Raw genomic sequence first — 18,892 nt, 5'->3', positions numbered from 1 at the left:
CTTTTTGTGGTTCTTTTGCCGTGTCCTGTTTGGTAGAGATTGCATCTGGTGCATCGTCCTATGTTTTGTACCCGTTTCGAAAAACAAAAAAGATTTTTAATCCCTCTTTAGATACGTATTTTGATTGATTTTTTTCTAGTTTATTCTCGGTGGCTGATGCCTCTTGACAACATGATTGTTCAAGATATGTTTAAATCTTTCAGGTGCGCTACTAAATTCTCGTTCTGTGCCAATAGTAAGTGCTGGTCGACTTTTTGAAGACGCTGTGTTGGAGAAGTTGCTCGATGAGGATCTATGCCAAACGCAGAAACAGCTTGCTTTGCTGATAGAAGTTACTCGCCAAGCCATATCCAATCGATTGTTTGCTTTTGAAATGATTAAAAAGTAGGAAACTTGGATTCCTCATGATATGAAGACGAGTTGAAAGCGACAAAACTATCTCTGGAAAACGGTATTGAATACAACCGATAGGATTAAGTCGAATACCGCGCTCAAATCGGTCACAGTACGAGCAGAGGTGCGAAAAAAGATTCTACTGCATGACAACACTCGGCCTCATACTGCTAAAGTCGGTAAAACTTACATAGAAACGCTCAAATGGGAAGTCCTACCTCAACCAACATAATCCAGAAATTGCTTTGTCCAATTATTATTTGTTCCGTTCGATTGCACATAGTCTGGCTGATCGGCAACTCTGCTTAAATGAAGACATAAAAAAATTCATGAAAAACCTTAAAAACGACGAATGGACGAAAATCGATCGCCTTTTTTGCAGTCCAAGATGGTGACTTCCAGTTACTTCCATTACTTCCAGTTCCTTACGTGACTTCCAGTTAGGAATGCAGCCCGAAATGGCCAAATATCATCTAATATGGATATTTTCGAATTCGCGAAGATGCCCATAAGCAGAACATGTACTCCGACATCATTTTGAAATTTGAAATTCCGACTTAGCCTAAAACGGCCAAATACAACCCAATATGGGTTCCGCCTTAACCTATCAGTTAGTCTCGAGGTAAGAGGCTGGTCTAACAAGTCAGTCGTTGTATGTGTGTACCCCGACTTGAGAGAGTCTGTTAGTGTAAATTGTGTAGAAAAACTTTCTAGGAACGAGTGCAGGAAATTGATAATGCTTAGCAAAAAAATACACATAGAGAAAAAAAAATTTCTGCAAAAAAATTTGAATAAACATTAAATTTTGAATTGAATTTTAAGAGTTCCATCTCACACATCACTCATTACTTCTGTTCGTATAATTGTGTAGATTTAAATAGCGATTTAATTCAACAGACTCCACTTCTCTGGTATAAAACCTTTACCCCACTTGAAAACGTTCAAACGTAGAAGATTGCCGGTAATAAACCGAATCGCAAAATGCGTTTAAATTATACTGGTGTTATGAAATACTAGCGTCGAAGAAACTGATCCGTCTATTTACCATACTTGTTACCAAATATCAGTGAAAGTGCTAATCGACTCGACTGACAGGAGACGTCTGCAGTAATATCTTGTGCCAAGATCATCTTCCTGTCAATAGAGGAAAGTCGCTAAGGTCAGGCAACGTTGTGTAGTACACACTGCGCAGTGTACTTGTACTATAAACTGAAAGCTGAATAAAAAATATTAAACTGCTGCAAAGTTATTTTATTTCGCATTATCAATCAGTTCAATGAATAAAAATGATGATAATATTTTACGATTTGAAAGTGTTTGTAGCGATAGCCTCATTCGCTAGTCTCCCCTACTCTGGAAGCAGTGCGCGTGATGCAAATTTTGTTCAAAACGAACCACACATAAACATCGGCAAAACATGCATTGGTGCCGATAATCCGGTAGCTTAAAGCAGGTATATCACGTTGGTGACGACTGAAGCAGGTCTCGGGCAGAAACTGTTGTTGCTATTTTTTTCGTTCGAATAATTATAAATAGATTTTTCCTATCATTGCTCTCGCATCGCAAATCGAATCAGCAACAATACCGTCTCTCTCGGACGGTGGAATGAAGGAAATAAACAGAGACAGACAGACGGACAGCGCATTTATTGCCGTTCATCGGCCACTTAGTTTTGTTGTTCCTGTGGTTCTTCACTACGCAGCAGTTCCGTTGTGTCGTCCGATGCTTGCGTTAGATATCATCTTGGCTCAAGCTCCAGTTACAGTTCCGTGATGCTTCTCGAAAACTGAGCAAGTTTTACGAAAGAATGAGAAACAATCGAGAGTAATCGATATAATGCTCATTGTCGTCATCCGTGGCAGTCTACAGACCAATGAGGTGTGAATGAACTGTAATGGTGTTTCTCTTGTTTCAATTGGCAATAAGATTAATGCTTATTAGAATGATCAATACTGTGCAAGATTTTTGTGCGTTAAATTCATTATAAGTTATATTTCACTAAATATTTGCATTTTTTTTTTCAAATATATTACAATACAAAGTTAGTCAAATTGTTTTATGTTAAACGAATTTTATTCTAGGACTATTTATATGGTTTTACGATTTTTTCGCAATATCCAACTGTATATCGAACATATGGCGAAAAAGATAAAGTTATTATCTACCATATTTGTTCATCTGAACAGAAGGTTGATTGTGTGGTGAACTGAGGGAGAGATTACTTCACCGGTAATCGAATAAACGTACCTATTCATCAAGTTCCGAATAAATTCCGTCGATTAAATTTAAACCTGAGATTCCAAAATTCGTGTAACTAACCATCCCTTTTGCAATTGTGAATTGAATACTAGTTAGCTAGGGTATGGCTAGCACTCGTGATATGCCCTGAACTTGTTTTATTGAAGTGTTCATTATATTGATACCCATTTTTTTTATTCTCTTTACAGGTAAGACCAGTATGTGTATGTTCAATTCATTTCTTCATATTAGTTGTAAGTATACAATAAGAGGACAAGACAATTTGTTCGTGGAATTTATTGAATTGGAATTTATATTTCGTTACTCCTTAGGTAACTGTCAGTTATTACGAACTCTAATGACATTAATCGTTCACATAATAAAATTCAATAAGCTTCTAATGAAAATTGTTTTGACTTCGGCTTAGTACCCTAATTACCAAATGCTCGAGAAATTTTCGTTTCCAGTACAGCTTTAAACTTCTGCGGACTCACATTTTCGATTTTGTTTTTTTTTTTTTGTATATCAACAAACGTTTGTACGCCTCGCTCTGTGTACATGTGTCTATGTCTCCCTGTTATACTGAAAACTTCTCCGTATCAACTGAAGAAATACAGGTGGGCTACATTCGGCAAAGAACACAGTTTCCTCGAAGTAACTACTGTTCTGTGTGTTCACCAATGATAGCATTCTCCCGTCGTATCATTTTATACCGTAGCACTTCTCGCACAGTATAGATGGCCTTTAACTTCCTTGGCGTAATTTGAGAAAGTTTTATTTATCTCGCTATGTTCATGTGCTCCTTCTGTGCATAAACTGGAGGATGGTTCGATACGCTTCAGTCATTCAGACTCCGTGATAGTTGGCCTGTAGATATGCAGTTTTGTTTAATTTGAAGCTGTTTGAATTTTGCACGCTCCTAAGGACAACTGTGTCGCGTTTACTATTGTATAGTTTTTTTAAATAAAAATTGCTAATTTTTTGAAACTACAGATGATTTCTAAAACTCTTCATGCAAAATTCTAGCTCAATCGTGTAGAACAAAATTTTATTCCCACAGACAGGCAGATATTCGACGCAACTTTCCCTTGAATAGTCTGTAATAGCATCAATATTCCTTCGCCAGCATAAAGTGCTGATGCTTGACACCTCATTTCCCATGAGGAAAACAACGACGACCGCTTAGTAAGTGTGCAATAGAAATGAAGAATAGCGATAAAGTTTTCCAATCGCAACAAGCAATTGCACTCCCAGAAAGCGGTTTGACCGATAAAAGCATTAAACTTTCGACTTTGATGTTTTTATGGTGCAAAGTGTTTTACACGCAAAAGTTTAAGTCTTGTACAATCAATGTTTCTTCCCGATTCGCACAAATTTTGCACTAACATCGCACAATAAATGTGTGAAATGCATAACGCAACAGTTGTACCGCGAATTAATTGACGTGGATTGAAATTAGAATATATATCGTGTACACGTGAATCGTGATGTTCCGGTAAACTTCAGTTTCAGGCGAACGATAATTTGGGGGCGCTCGAAAAATCGTGCTTCATTTTCGTGCGCCGGTTCGTATGAGCGACTTCCCCATCCCTAATAATACTCTGCAGCCAAAACAACCTTCAGCGATTCATGTCCCCCCACACAACTTAGTGACGCTGGTGCCAGTAACGTGGAATCATATCAAACCAGAGTCATAGTTAAATGCAAAAATTAATCTCTTCAATTTTTAATGATTCAATGATGTTTTTAAATGACCGGATTTATGAAAGTGAACCTATCAGTTAATATCTTCATTTATATAGTCAGTACCCAAATTATCAGCATTGATTGCTGGTTCCACTGTTTTAACGAGAGCACTGTTTCCTGAAAATCCTTATCTATACCAGTACAAATCAACATGACGATACTAACACCAGTGCAAACTTTTTAAGTGTAGTAGTTTGGAGCTGCAACATACATTGAAAAAACACTAAAGCATGATTTGCGTTATGCCCAACACGCAAGCATTGTACTGGTTCTAAACTACATTAACGAATGCGCTAAAAACGCACAACTTTGTAATGGTTTCGCATCATCCAACTTTTGAGTGTATAATCGTCGAGTTCTGGTGTTGGTTACGCCACTGATATCTCCGGATGATAAGTGTTTTTCGTGTAAATTTTCTACCTAACACCATTAAATCGTCAAATTTGAAATCAAAATATGCTCATTTGCCGAAAATCGCAATTTGATTTTTCAAATATAAAAATAATATATCTGGCAGCACTGCCGCTCAAACTAGGTATTTTTGGATAACTTGACTAATGCCCATTGATATGAAATATCCGCAGATGTAGATATAGAAGAACTTAAAAAAAAAACAAAATTGCTTATAACCAAAAAGCTGTAATCGAGTTTTGTTCAAAATATCTCTGGGTGAAAGGTGTCCTTCATATAAAATTTTCTCGAAAACACGATAAAGTTTGAAATCAACAGATACTCGTTTGCCGAAAAATGCAATTAAAGCTTTCAAATATAACAATTATTTATTTGGCAACACTGCCGCTCGACCTTTTTTTTCGGATCGTCACTTTCTTGAAAAATAAGAGGCCCTCACGGAGCGAGGAATGGTCCAATCGACACCACAGTGAAAATTTTTTCATAGTGATATTACATATTTGTATATTTGTATTAGGGTGGGGAAAAATGATCGATTGTCCAGAACCAAGCTTTTTTGGTTCCTTTTGGGACCCCAAACAACCCTAAACCAAATCTCCATATAAATTTGAAATGCAATGCGCCAAGCGGAGACAAAACCAATCGACTTCCGATAAATTCAGGATTGTTAGGGGCCCCAAAAAGAACAAAAAAAAACTTGGTTCTGGCCTTCTGCTATCAAGTTTCGTTTTTTTTCATATAACGATTCCCCACCCTAATTTGTATATTTGTATATTTTACTATAATTTATCTGACAATAGTCTTAATAAAAAGTAAAAATTAGAGTCAAGTCTAAAACATATTTGACAGGTTTATTCTATGCACAAACCTTCGTGATGACTCACCGAACTCAAACAAATCTTCAACACTCAAAAAGGTTCTGATTGCGGCTCGTGAAAACCAAAGGATGTACGATGAAATGCAGTTTGAAGTAGGCCAGTCGATCTGAGAGTACGTTGCGAAGCACGGAAGTTTAACTGGAACAGAAGCGAAGGTGAATCGATTTCGCCATTGAAAATTTTGGCGACAAATCAGCTTGCTGAATTTTCCTACGGCGTTCAAGTGTGTCAAGGCCAAGTAATCGACAGCGATCAGGATACGGTGGAAGGTTTTCCGGGTCACGCCAGGGCAGGTCACGTAATGCTAATCGGACGAATCTTTTTTGGACACGTTCTATCCTTAGGCACCAAGATAGCTGATGGGGAAACCAAATCATGCTGCAGCTTTCGAGTAGTGGTCGTACCAGTGAACAGTACAAGGTTTTAGACAGTGAAGATCTCTGAAGTCTCGGCCAATTTTCGTAATACATCCCAATTGTCGGTTTGCTTTCGATATTAAGCTGGCATGATGCAAATGGAAAGTGAGCCTAGCGTCAAGTATGATACCAAGGTCACAAACACGGTCAACTCTTTTTAGCTCAAGTCCATCAATGCGATATTCGAACATAATAGGGTTCAATGTTCGGTGAAACGACTCGGACTACCAAGTACAACTTTAAGTCATCCGCGTATACTAATTTACAACCAGTCTCCAACAGTAGTATAGCATCATTAAAGAAAAGCGCAAAAAGTAAAGGCCACAAGTTACTGCCTTGCGGTACTCCCGATTTGTTAGTGAATTGCGCGAAACACAAGAACCAAATTTTACACGTAGAATCCTTCCACATAAATATGAACTCAGCCATTCGACGAACGGACGTGATGCTCCAAGTCGTAAAATTTTACGCAATAATATGCAATGGTCAATACGATCGAAAGCTGCCTTCAGATCGGTGTATATGACGTCAATTTGCGTTTTCTGTTCCATTTGTGAGATACACATTGATGTGAACTCTAGTAGGTTTGTACAAACTGAGCGGTTCGGCAAAAATCCATGCTTCGATAGAATTTCGAACAGTTTAGATCCAGCCGAAAGACTAGTGATACCACGATAATTCCTTACATTTTCTCGATCACCAGATTTCAGCACTGGAAACATAAACGACTGTTTCCAAACCTCGAGAAATTTCCGTTGTTCGAACGATTTGTTGAGGATACAGCAAAGTGGATTTGCCAACACATTGGGGCTTATTACGGATGTCACCTCACGGTGAGAACGAAATGAAAAAACCTCACCGTGAAAAAAGACGCGTGCAAATCAAATGGGAATCACTTTCACCGTGCCTACTACAGTTGTCATTTTACCGTGAAGTGACTCCCGTAATAAGCCCCATTGGCACATCGACTAATAATTATGGCGGAGATGCCATCGGGTCCTGGAGTATAAGAACGCTTAAGTTTCTTTGCTGCGCCCAGTATCAAGTCGGTGGTAATTTCGAATGTAATTATGTCAGCAATTCCCCAAATTTCAAGTAAAATCGGAGAAAGTCGTTGACATGAGGTGTATACACTTGAAATGGAATGACCCATATGTTTTTGACTAAGTATAACACTAAGTGTCTCCCAGATGGTCTCGAGGTACGATGCTGGCCTGATAAGCCAGTCGTCGTAGATTCGAGTCTCGGCTCGGGAGAGACTGTTAGTGTCAGTAGGATCGTAGCGCTAGCCCCGCAGTTGTCCTGTACACTTAACAGTTGGCTGCAAAGTCTGTGTATAATAATCAGAAGGTCGAGTTCCGATACGGAATGTAGCACCAAGGCCTTGCTTTTTTTTAAAGCAGTCCACAATGACAGTTCTAAAAAAGAAGCAAAAGTGATTTATTTTCTTATATTTTTTATTATTCAATTGAGTAGTGAACATATTTTTATTTTCGTAGATGATAATAAAAGCTTTTGCAATGTGAAATATTCAAATGCTTTAATTCAATTTTAGTAGACTTACGTTGATTTTGAACATTGACGAATGTTTGTCTTCTGATTCAATACCATCATACAAAATGTATTTAATATGAAAACATCTATCAGTAGAATTTAGTTGTCAGTTTCGTACTGATTGCATAAGTCGTAAGTCTAAGTGTTTTATTCACAAAAACTCTCCTCCCAGTTTTTAGATTTACGACACTATTAAAATATATGTTGATAACATAACTGTTTTGCATATAAAGTTTAACGTTAAAAATTAAGCACGCAATAGAAGTATACCCAATCGTCACTTCGATATTACCACCATTCTCCGCCGTAATTGTCAAGCCAAAGTCACCAGCCGAACCGGAATAAATGCACGCACATATATTATTTATCGCAAATAAATCACTATGCCGTATTTTAATCAGATTTCCGTAGCATCAACAGGTTGCACATGCCGCTGAAATGTATTATTTAATAAATTAAATTTCATTTTGCTTCTTTGCCTGGCTGCCGTTGTCGAGTTTTGCCATGTATGATTTTGGTTGACACAGGAAGAAAGGAAGCAGTGGTTGTGCAGAGCAAGGTCGGTTCGTTTTGGTAAAACAAAGTCGAGACGGGTTCAGCCAACCCAATCCAAACCACAAAAACGCGCTGTATACATACACACCAGCAACGTTTGTGAGCAGCGTTGCCACTAAGTTTTGAATGAAATCTGGCAAAACGAAAATAAAAAGTCTGGCAAAAATCTGTCACTCATTTTTGGATAAAATTCCTGACAGAATTGAAAGTGATGACCTTTTTTTTTTGCTCTCGCCGTGTGTAGGTAGGTAAAGGCCAGGCACACGGGCCATCTCGCATTAATGACCTTTTTGCGAGACGACGCGGATGAAATATCTGGCAAATATCTGGCTCATTTACAAATATCTGGCAGATTCTGAAGTTTATCTGTTTGTTTGGCGCGCAAACAGAAATCTGGCAAAATCCAGATTTATCTGGCACATTGGCAACGCTGTTTGTGAGCATGTTTACCGGGCCGAGTCCGTCCGCGTGCCGACACGGAGAGTGACGTATAGCTTCGGTAAAAGTTGTTGGTGTAGCACGGTCGCAGATATTTATTACCAAGCCAAAGCCACCTAGCGGCTGCAACGGACCATACGAGGGGCGTGTATGTGTGTCTGCCAACGTGCAGTGTAAGATTGCTTTGGACGGTCAAGCAGAGGCAGGCAATTGGAACTAAATTAGAAGTGCAATTATATTTATGCTTGATGCTAAATGTAAACTTAATCAGCAGGAATAAAACAGAAATAAAGACAGTTCACGAAGGAAAAGTCATCGGACTGAAGTAATTTTAAATAGGTTTTTCACTTACAACTTGTAAATTGTAATTCAAGCATGTTCTGCTATTACGTTTTGGACAGAAAATGTCACATCATTTACTAATTCCAAACCTCCCATCTGAACTTCGCATGCTTCTGCACCAATCATGAGTTTCTATTATATCTTTGAGAATAATTAATTAACGATTAATGTTCTCCGTAATTAAACATATACCTATGTGAACCTAAATCTGCTGGTTGGCTTGCTGGCATGGCAGTGTTCAACAGTTACACCCGTACCAATCCTCCCGATTAAGTTCCCCACGCGTTTGCTATTTGCTATTGGGACCTGCTAGAATCGTAATGTTAAGGTGCTTATCAAAATCGATAACGACAATACGTAATTAAATATGCCCGTGTCACTTTATCTCCCGAGCGAATAAAATATATTGCTTTATGCAGCGCGACTCGTTATAACTGATTAGTTGTTATGCTTATTGTCAGTAATTCATACATAATTCATGAGCTGCCAATTAGTAGATTGAATTATACTGTCAAGAGTTTTATTTATTAATTCACAACGAAATGACGCAAATTAATAATGGATGTAATAATTTATTGGTAATTACTTAATTTCGGTAGCCGGAAAGTGATATATCATGAAAATATGTATTTGCTAACTTTCTGGCTAACGGGTGTTTCACATCAAATTGCTTCACGAAAAAAGAAGCTGTAGAAAATTACCTAATCTACCGATGTTTTTTAAATTTTCAGACTTGAATATATAATTTATTTGTAAGCTTTTGGCATATTTATTTCATTCAACTTCGATGCCATAACCGTACGCTCACATCTAGCTACAGATTTTTCTATACGGAAACTTACTTTATCTTTATGTCATCCTCAGATATAACCCCCTTGGGATGCTTTCGTGGTGTATTTTTTGATAGGTCTTAGTTCCGGTGCATTGGTAAGGAGTTGCTCATGTTCTTGGGTACGAAAGTGACCCCTTTTTCTTCGTACCTCTTCAGGACATAATTTGAATACTGGAACGAAGCTAGATCCGGCTTGAAGTTCGTAGGTCCCTCGTGTTGCTTTAACAAAGGAAGTAGACGTTTGTGTAGACACTCCTTGAGGTAAATCTCCCCGTTTGCAGTCCCAATAGTGACGAACAGTGCACTTCTTATATCACATGAGCAGCCCGCTTGTCAAATCAAGTATTTCTTGGCTAGCTTTGAAAGGTTCTGCCTTCAACCTCCTCTGCAACATCAAACTTGTGCTGGTTAGTGAAGAACCGTAGCCCCGGAAGCTGCAGGACGTCCACCTTGACGTAAGTCTCATCACCCATGATTCTGCAGTTTCCGGGCCCGTGACTTTCCCACCGTATTTTGCCGTTCGTCACGATTTGGAGCCTTATGCGCTTTATATGCATGCAGTCCCTCCTGATCCTTGGCTCTCTGAACGGAAGACTTGACCACATCCCTGACCGAAGCATTTTGATTCCTCGTAAACGCTGTCACAACACGCTTGTGATTCTAACCACTAATAGAGCATCCATTCTGGCCGCATTTCTCTTTCCATTCGATGCTCGTAGTAACGTTTAATCACATGACTCATCGTTGACTGCACGATTTCGAGTTTTTTTTTTCTAATGTCCCTAAAAGAGCGTTGACGACGTTGCTTTGCGGGTAACTGTTTTTCTTCCAATTTTTGAAAAACTGACAGTGATAAAGTACAGTGTAAACAATACACTCTAAACTACTGCTACCCAAATTTTCAGGACAAAATACCCAAAATAAAATACACAATAATCATTAGATTATCTAATATGAAACATGACAATTGACAATTGTGCTGATAGCTATTCTAGATTTAGGTTTGAGCAACTTTTGTACTATAAATTGTACATCTTTCATTGTCTAATTTTGACAATCAATTTCCAATTGTCAATTTTTGATATTATACTTTAAATTGTCGAATCGTGAATGGTGATCTAAAGCGGTTACTTGAAGCTGAATTGCAAATGTTGATTTCTGATTGTAGCTTTTGATTAATAATTTCAAATTTTTATTTTAGATAAACGAGTTCGGCTGGGATTGTGATCCTTGAAACAAGAAGATAACTTTTGAACCTCAAACATGAACTAATTTTATTTGATGAAGAACTGGGGGTGTTCTCGCTGTTTTTTTGTGAATAAAAACGGAGCTTTATTCAAAAAAATAGTTACTAGTGAATCCATCAAAATATTGCCTATCGCTTGCTACAAATTTGTCCTATCCTTCGGACATAGCTCGAATACCGTTACGATAAGAGAGTTCGTCTTTTGAGGTTATCCACGAATCTAACCTTTTTTGATGTCTCAATGTGAAGAGAACTGCTGAATACGAAATTTATGCTGAGACCATGTGTCATCGAACGGAACAAGCAATAATCGGACAATATCTGGGGGATATGGCAGGTGAGGTAGGACTTTCCTGTTGGGCGTTTCTGTGTAAGTTTAAATTATTTTGGTAGTATGAGAACGAGCGTTGTCATGCAGTTGAATCACTTTTTGTGACTCCTCGTTCTGTGACCGTTTTTCGCGCAGCGATTGCCTTATCGCATCAAATGAAGTCGATACCGTTCCCCATTACAGTGCTTTTTCGGTTTTATCACGGTCAAAAAAAATTTTACCGTGAATTTGGCGAAACCGTGAATTTAGCGAAATGATAAAAATTGATTTTTTTGTGTTGGATTTAATCGAAACTTATGATATTTTGAGTAAAATGATGCACTTTCATAGTTGAATGGAATATAAGTTCAAGATACAAATAAATAAACAAGAAAAGGTTAGTTTATGATATTTTTCTCCATTGAATTTTCGCGGAATTTCTCACGGCTATTATACATGCAATATCAATATGATTTGTACTGCTCATTTTTTAGCATAGCTAGCAGAGTCTAATGCTTGTTTATGTGAAATTGTGGAACCGCTAGATTTTATAATTTTTAAATCCACGTTATATGAGAACCAAGCTGTAGGGCTATTTGAGTTGTTAACAGATCTTCTTTCTCAACTGCTCGAATAATACGAAATTTTTGCTTCAAAGTCAATAAAATATCTATTTCACGGTTCATTTTTCTCAAAATTTTGACACAAATTATTTGTAACAGATATGACACTTGGTTGCCTTAGAAAATTGATCAAATAAATTGAGTTCATAAAATTATACACATGCAAGGACACAAGGCACAAGTGAAAATGATGTTTCGAATACATTGTCTGCAACTGGAAGTACATTATTCTTGATTTAAAGTTTAAAAGTTAAAAAGCGTGATAAAAACGAAAAAAAATGTGAGAAAATCGAGCGTGAATTTGGCGAGTAGTGATAAAAACGACTGTTGATAAAAGCGAAAAAGCACTGTATTTCTTTCGGTTTGAACCACTCATAATGAATAACACTGACCTGGTTCCACCAAATGACGTTTTGTTTTCCAAGTTGCATCACCCGCACCCCCTCCCTCAGCGTAGCATTTCGTCATGAAGTTGCAGACCCCTCTCTAGATAATAACAAAAGCTTCCCTTGTTTTTTTTTTTCAAATTTTATTACCAAAAACTACCCTCTCCTCCCCCTTGTCACATTTCGTCACAAAACTGCAATACCCCCCCACCCCCCTCGAATGCTACGTGGTCAGGTTCCGAGAGACTTCACGTGTTATGTGTTGAAATTTGAAAAAAATTTTGTCGTGTTTTTTCTCATAAATCATGATTACTCTCTATCAATATAATTCTTATTCTGCGAAACTCATTCGAAAGCAGAATTTGTTTTTCTTTTTATCATTTAGTTATTTTATCTATCTGGCATTCCATCATGATGACATGGCCGGATTCACAAAGTTTCTCCAATTCACTCGGTTATTGGCTGCCGTTCTCCAATTCCTGGGTCACGGTGTACTCCTCGCCGGATCTCGCTCCGCTTTTTCTACCCATCTCGCCCGCTGCGCCCCTGATCGTCGTCTTCTACCAGATTCGAGGCAAACACCATGTTCGGAGGGTAGTTGTCCGGCATACTTGCATATTTTCGATCTCCTGCACGCAGCTTAAGATCGTCCTTAGTACCCGTCGTTCGAAAACTCCGAGCACTCGCACTACCGGTATTATGAGCGTTTTGTACAGGTTACACTTCGTACGGAGGCTTGGTCTGTTCGACCGCAATTGCTTGTGGAGCCCATAGTAGGCACGACTTTCGCTGATAATACGTCTCGGATCTCACGGTATCATTGTCTTCAGTTAAGCGGGTATTACACGAAGCAAATATTCGCGTGAAATAACGGTCTGCATTTGTTTGCCCGTCTAATACCGAAATAGTTGCTTCAATTATTCGCAAAAATATGTTTGCGGTTGTATTTGCTAGACATGAAATTAACCTTCATTGAACCCTTGTGTGGAAAACCACACAAATGAATTTTGTTTTGATTTTTTTTTCGAAAACTTCTCGATCGATTTTGATGGAACTTCTTGACAATTCCTAAACCATCAATCTTACACAAAATACATTTTCTCCAAGGGAAAAATATTTTTGGTTGATGAGATATTTAAAAACTTACGTTGTTTACCCTGGTGTGTGGATTTCCACACATACAACATTCGAATTTATTTTGGACAAGAAACAACTTAATTTTGCCCCAAACATATTTTTTTCATTGAGTGCTTTCATACCTGAAGCTATAGGCACCAATTAATCCTGTTTCAAAAATCGAATAAGGTGTGTATGTGTGCGGAAGTATGTGTTATGTGTGTATATTTTAATTCTTACGACCAATATATCTCGATTTTCTCAGCAACGGCTGAACCGGTTCGATTGTTGTTAGTCGCGTTTGAAAGAGCTTAAAGTCTAGTTAGTTGATGGAAAATATCGTTTTGATCAGAAGGTTCATTAAAAAATGACGTAACAAAAGGGGAACTGATAAACTAATTGATTTTTGTTTTCAACGGTTTGACTGATTTTAGAAATGTATAAATGTGCATTCTTGTAATTCGCATCAAAATCAAATCAATCAAAAGGCTACGTGGGACATGTGTAAAAGTATGTGTTTATTTGTTTCATCCCAGTGTGAGAATATTCACACATATGGGTTACGAATACGTTAATGCTAAAAGTACCTATTTAGTGTTTGCACAGCCTGGTTGAGCAGTGTTCAACATTTACACAGTTTTATATCTACTGCAAGACAAGTATACTCGCACTTTTAGGTATATTGAAATAAATTTAGAATGGATCTCCCGAGATGGTCTAACAAGTCAGTCGTCGTGGGTTCGAGTCTCGGCTCGGGAGAAACTGTTAGTATTAGTAGGATCGTAGCGCTAGCTTCGCAATCGTCCTATACACTAAACATTCGACTGCGAAGTCTGTGTATAATGAACGAATCGGAATGTAGCACCAAGGCTTTGCTTACTTTGCTTAGCATGGATTTCAGAATATTCTTACGAACATTCCTAGCACCAAATTGCTTCATTTGGTCACACCGATGTTAGGATTTTTTTTGTTCAATTGCTATCATAGCATGTTTAATTGGTCTCATATCATGTAGCCACGTTTTGTTTCGTAACTTTTGCATGAACCATCGGATCAAACAGATGTCCAATGATGACCTAATAGCCGTCAAGCCATTCCAGTTGCAGCCAAGGAAATCAAATCAATACATCCATTGCTGAGATAATCCAAATTCATTTTTCAAGATTGTTTATGTACACTACGCATAATATCATTCAATTAGTTACCTCCAAGATACTGCAATGTACTAGGCGTTTCCACAAGTTTTGTTTTTTTTAACGTACCTTTGGAAATTATCATTTAATTTTAAGTATATTTTTGAATATAAATCTACCCTCCAAATCCTAACAAACGCATCTATCACCAAAAGGACCCAAATCAGTCAAACCGCTGAAAGAAAAACTCAGTTAGTTTATCAGTTCCTATATAAGCTGACCACATTTCGTTACGTCATTTCTAAATGAACCTTCGGATCAAAACGATATTTTTCGTCAAATAATTAGACTTTTAGCTCTTTCAAACGCGACTAAGAACAATCGAATCGGATCAGCCGATGCTGAGAAAATCGAGATATATTGGTCGTAAGAATGAAAATATACACACATACACATACTTCCGCACACATACATACCTCATTCGATTTTCGAAACAGGATTATTTGGTACCTATAGCTTCAGGTATGTATGCACTCAATGAAAAAAATAAGTTTGGGGCAAAATTAAGTTGTTTCTTGTCCAAAACAAATTAAAATGTGTGTGTGGACAACCACACACCAGGGTAAACAACGTAAGTTTTTTAAAGATGCAATGAAGGTTAAGTAAATATTTGCTTCGTCTAATGTCGTTCTTTGCTAGTCAATTCGCTACTGAGTGAATATTTGCTTTAATTTTGAGATCGTTACGTAACTGTGATGTTTGCTCAAAATTGCAAATTTGGAGGGGGGGGGACAGATTGTCCAGCGTTACGTAATTTTAGGGGGGGAGTCATATCGAACGTTACTTATCGTAACATAGGGGGGGGGGTGTACCATAAGACTGAAGTTATTGTTATAAATAACAGAAAATCGGAGCAGGAGGCATCGATCAGTGCTGGTGCATGCACTATCGCCTCAAAACGCTCCCTGAAGCTTCTGGGGGTTATGATCGACGACAAGCTCACGTTCGGGAGCCACGTCGATTATACCTGCAAGAAAGCTTCCATGGCTGTGGCAGCGCTATCTCGCATGAGTGCAAACAGCTCGGCGGTCCGTAGCAGCAGGCGCAAAGTCCTTGCTAGCGTGACCACGTCCATACTCAGGTATGGAGGACCAGTGTGGTCCAAGGTGTTGAGTACCTCGTGCCATCGCGGCAAACTTGAGAGTACGTACAGGCTAATGTGCCTAAGGGTCGCGTGCGCATACCGAACAGTGTCGTACGAGGCGGTTTGTGTCTTGGCTGGCATGATGTAGAGTGCTTCGACCAACGCGACACGAGGGGTATACGCAACACCATACGGTCATCTTCAATGGCCAGGTGGCAGCGGGAGTCGTCCAACACTACGAAAGGTAGATGGACACACCGACTCATTACATAGTTCGCATGCTGGATTAATAGGCGCCATGGGGAAGTAACCTTCCATCTGACACAGATCCTGTCAGGCCATGGCTGCTTTAGGCAGTACCTGCATAGGTTCGGGTACGCCGTGTCCCCTATGTGCCCCGCATGTACGGGTGCGGAAGAGAACGCAGAGCATGTGTTCTTCACATGTACGCGTTTCGAGCGGATAAGGTACGAAATGCTGGCAATAAGTGGGACGGACCCCACACCAGAGAACATCGTGCGTAGAATGTGCAAGAATAGGGAAATCAGGGATGCGGTCATCAAGGCCGCATCACAGATCGTTAGCATTTTGCAGGGCACCAATCGACGGGAAACCATCGATGTGCCCCAGTTAGTTAGCGGTTAACTAACTGGCCTGTATAGGCTGCTCTGCTACCCGTAGAGGTATGTGCAAAAAGCACGACGGCGGTCCCGGGGAGACCAAGAACTTTAGCTGTTCAGCTTAAGGTTGCTCAGCATGGGTAAAAGCAGGGGAGAGGGGGTCTGAAATCTAGGTTTTTAGCGTTACGTAATTTGTGTACGACGCCTGACACAAGATATGAAATGGAAACTAGATTTACTAAATTTGCTAGCAAGTTTATTTTCTGGAAATAATTCGCATCGTGTAATATCACAAACATAACAGGAGGGTTGTGTGCAAAGCCACGACTTTTCCAAGAAAGATAACCCGGCTGCTTGCGTAACAGTCATTTTTTCTAGTAAATAAACGTTGACTAATCAGATCAATCGAATTTTGCGCTTCAACAAGGATTGGCCATTTTCAATAATATAGTAAGTTGCTTGTCATGGTTGGGGCTTGACAATTTTTAAATTCTGAGATGAAATTTTTTCGGACTGAAAGAAAAGATAATTCGGTACGTTTTGAGACACGGAGATGAAGTAAAATTTTTACAAATTTAAAAATGTGAATTAACTCATTAGAAAATATTAACTCTTCAATCAAGTTTTTATTTCATCCTGAAAAGGACAATTTGTTGTTCATTTTAGTATCGGATAAGATGCCGATCACATCTTTGCGTTATCACTGAAAGTGTGAATAAAATATTCCTTGTGATAAAATAAACAGTAAAAAGCTGATTTAACACTCAAAACTAGACGGTTCACGTGTTGTCAAAATGAGTCAACTTTTCATTGAATGCATTTACTAGTGCACACTATCGCACAGAGACTGGATTTCACTAAAGTTCCTCACTGCATCAGCCGCTATCAATGCTGAGATCCACTGCAACTAGTGCGCTATCCATTGCCATGCAACAGTTGTGGCCGCTTTACGCTGCCATTAGTATCCACTGTCCCTGCATCAACTGGCCCAGCTGCTATCGTTGCTGGAATCCGCTGCAACAAGTGCGCTATTCATTGCTACGCCACAGCTGTGGCCGCTTTCCGCCATCGCTGGTATCCACTGCACTGCTAGTGCTGCTGCTAAGGGAGGACGACTGCCGTTGTCGCTGTCTAGAACTATTATGAGCGGCTTCGGCTGAAACAGGCTCTTATATAGGCCAAATAGCATGTTTTCAATTGCAAGGTATATGATGCTGTCGACCGTGCTTGGGAAGCAATCATATAACGACCAATCAGAGGTCAAATTTTTCGTTTTGACAAGGCTTGACTATTTTCAATAGTACAATAGTGTGAATAATAAAATTACAATTATCTTCTTTTGGGAACAATCTTAGAAGAATTTCCAATCTATTGCTGCAAGAACGAAGGAAATCCATCGAATACTAACCGATTTATTAGCGTTTGAAATTAGACATATTTTTTGGTTTTAAATTTTCGTTTCACATCCCTATTTAGCCGGACTACCTGAGAGAAGTATTCTGCTTCAAAACACACACTGAATTCTGTTTTTACGTGACTTTTTTACGTGATTTTATTTTACACGATTTTTTTACGCGATTTTCTCGAAATTACGCGATTTTTTTTGAAATTACGCGATATGTGATATGGGAAATATTGTTTGTGAGCTAAGATGTAACGCACACACATACATACACATGCATACATATACATACACATGCATACACATACATACACATACATACACATACATACACACGCACACTTACCACATAGCGAAAGATTTTGTAACGACTCTATCTTTTTTGCACGATTTGTTCCAAACTACGCGATTTTTTTCACGCAATTTGTTCAAAATTACGCGTTTGTTTCGCGATTCTTTTTTTTCGCGCACGCATCAATCGCTTAAAAAGAGAATCCAGGGGCTTTTCTGCTGTTCGAACAAACAGAATTGTGAACAAATATTCGCTATAGTATAATAGCATAAAAAATATATTTGGTCGAGGAAAAATATTGTGCAAATAAATTCTGTGAGAAATATACCAAATATTTGCTTCTTGTAATGTCCGCTTTAACAGTAAGCAAAGATAGACAAACTCGTGGTCGGTTCAGCCGGCTTACCCAATCCTCGCTGTTTCCTGTTTTAGTCTGGTGTACTGTTCTGCCACCGCCGCAATTGTTCTACCGACAATGTTCATGTAATCAGCAAAGCAAACGAATTTACTGGATTTGTTGAAGAATGTATCCCGCGTGTTGATGTCCGCTCGATTCATTACACCTTGTAGCGCAATGTTGAATAGCATGCAGGAGAGACCTCCTACCTGTCGAAGTACCCTGCAGGATTCAAATGGACCTGACAATCTACCCGAAATCCGCACACAGCAGTGCGTCCCATCCACCGTAGTCTTAATCAGCTTTCCCAGCAAACCGTATTCGTCCATGACCTTCCTTAGTCCTTTTCGGTCGATAGTGTCATACGCGGCGTTGAAGTCGATGAATAGGTGGTGCGTGGGGGTTCTGTATTCACGGCTT

The 18,892-nt window shown here is 38.9% G+C and overlaps 1 protein-coding gene across 4 annotated transcripts in view; it reads left to right on the top strand.

Moving 5' to 3' along the window:
- The window catches only part of LOC129726552 (AF4/FMR2 family member lilli), a 183,494-nt gene that overhangs the window by 118,343 nt on the left and 46,259 nt on the right, over nucleotides 1-18,892 (top strand). Inside the window, exon 1 of one of the 4 annotated variants that reach the window (XM_055683404.1) lies at nucleotides 2,848-2,855. The exons of the other annotated variants lie outside the window; for them this stretch is intronic. The gene's annotated coding sequence lies outside the window, so the exon portion shown is untranslated. Of the gene's footprint in view, nucleotides 1-2,847; nucleotides 2,856-18,892 lie in introns of those variants that run through there. 4 annotated transcript variants of the gene reach the window in all.

Source organism: Wyeomyia smithii, chromosome 3 (assembly GCF_029784165.1).
Source record: "Wyeomyia smithii strain HCP4-BCI-WySm-NY-G18 chromosome 3, ASM2978416v1, whole genome shotgun sequence".
Lineage (NCBI taxonomy): Eukaryota > Metazoa > Arthropoda > Insecta > Diptera > Culicidae > Wyeomyia > Wyeomyia smithii.
The sequence above is the reverse complement of the archived record's forward strand: the minus strand, read 5'-3'. Positions and strand labels throughout refer to the sequence as shown.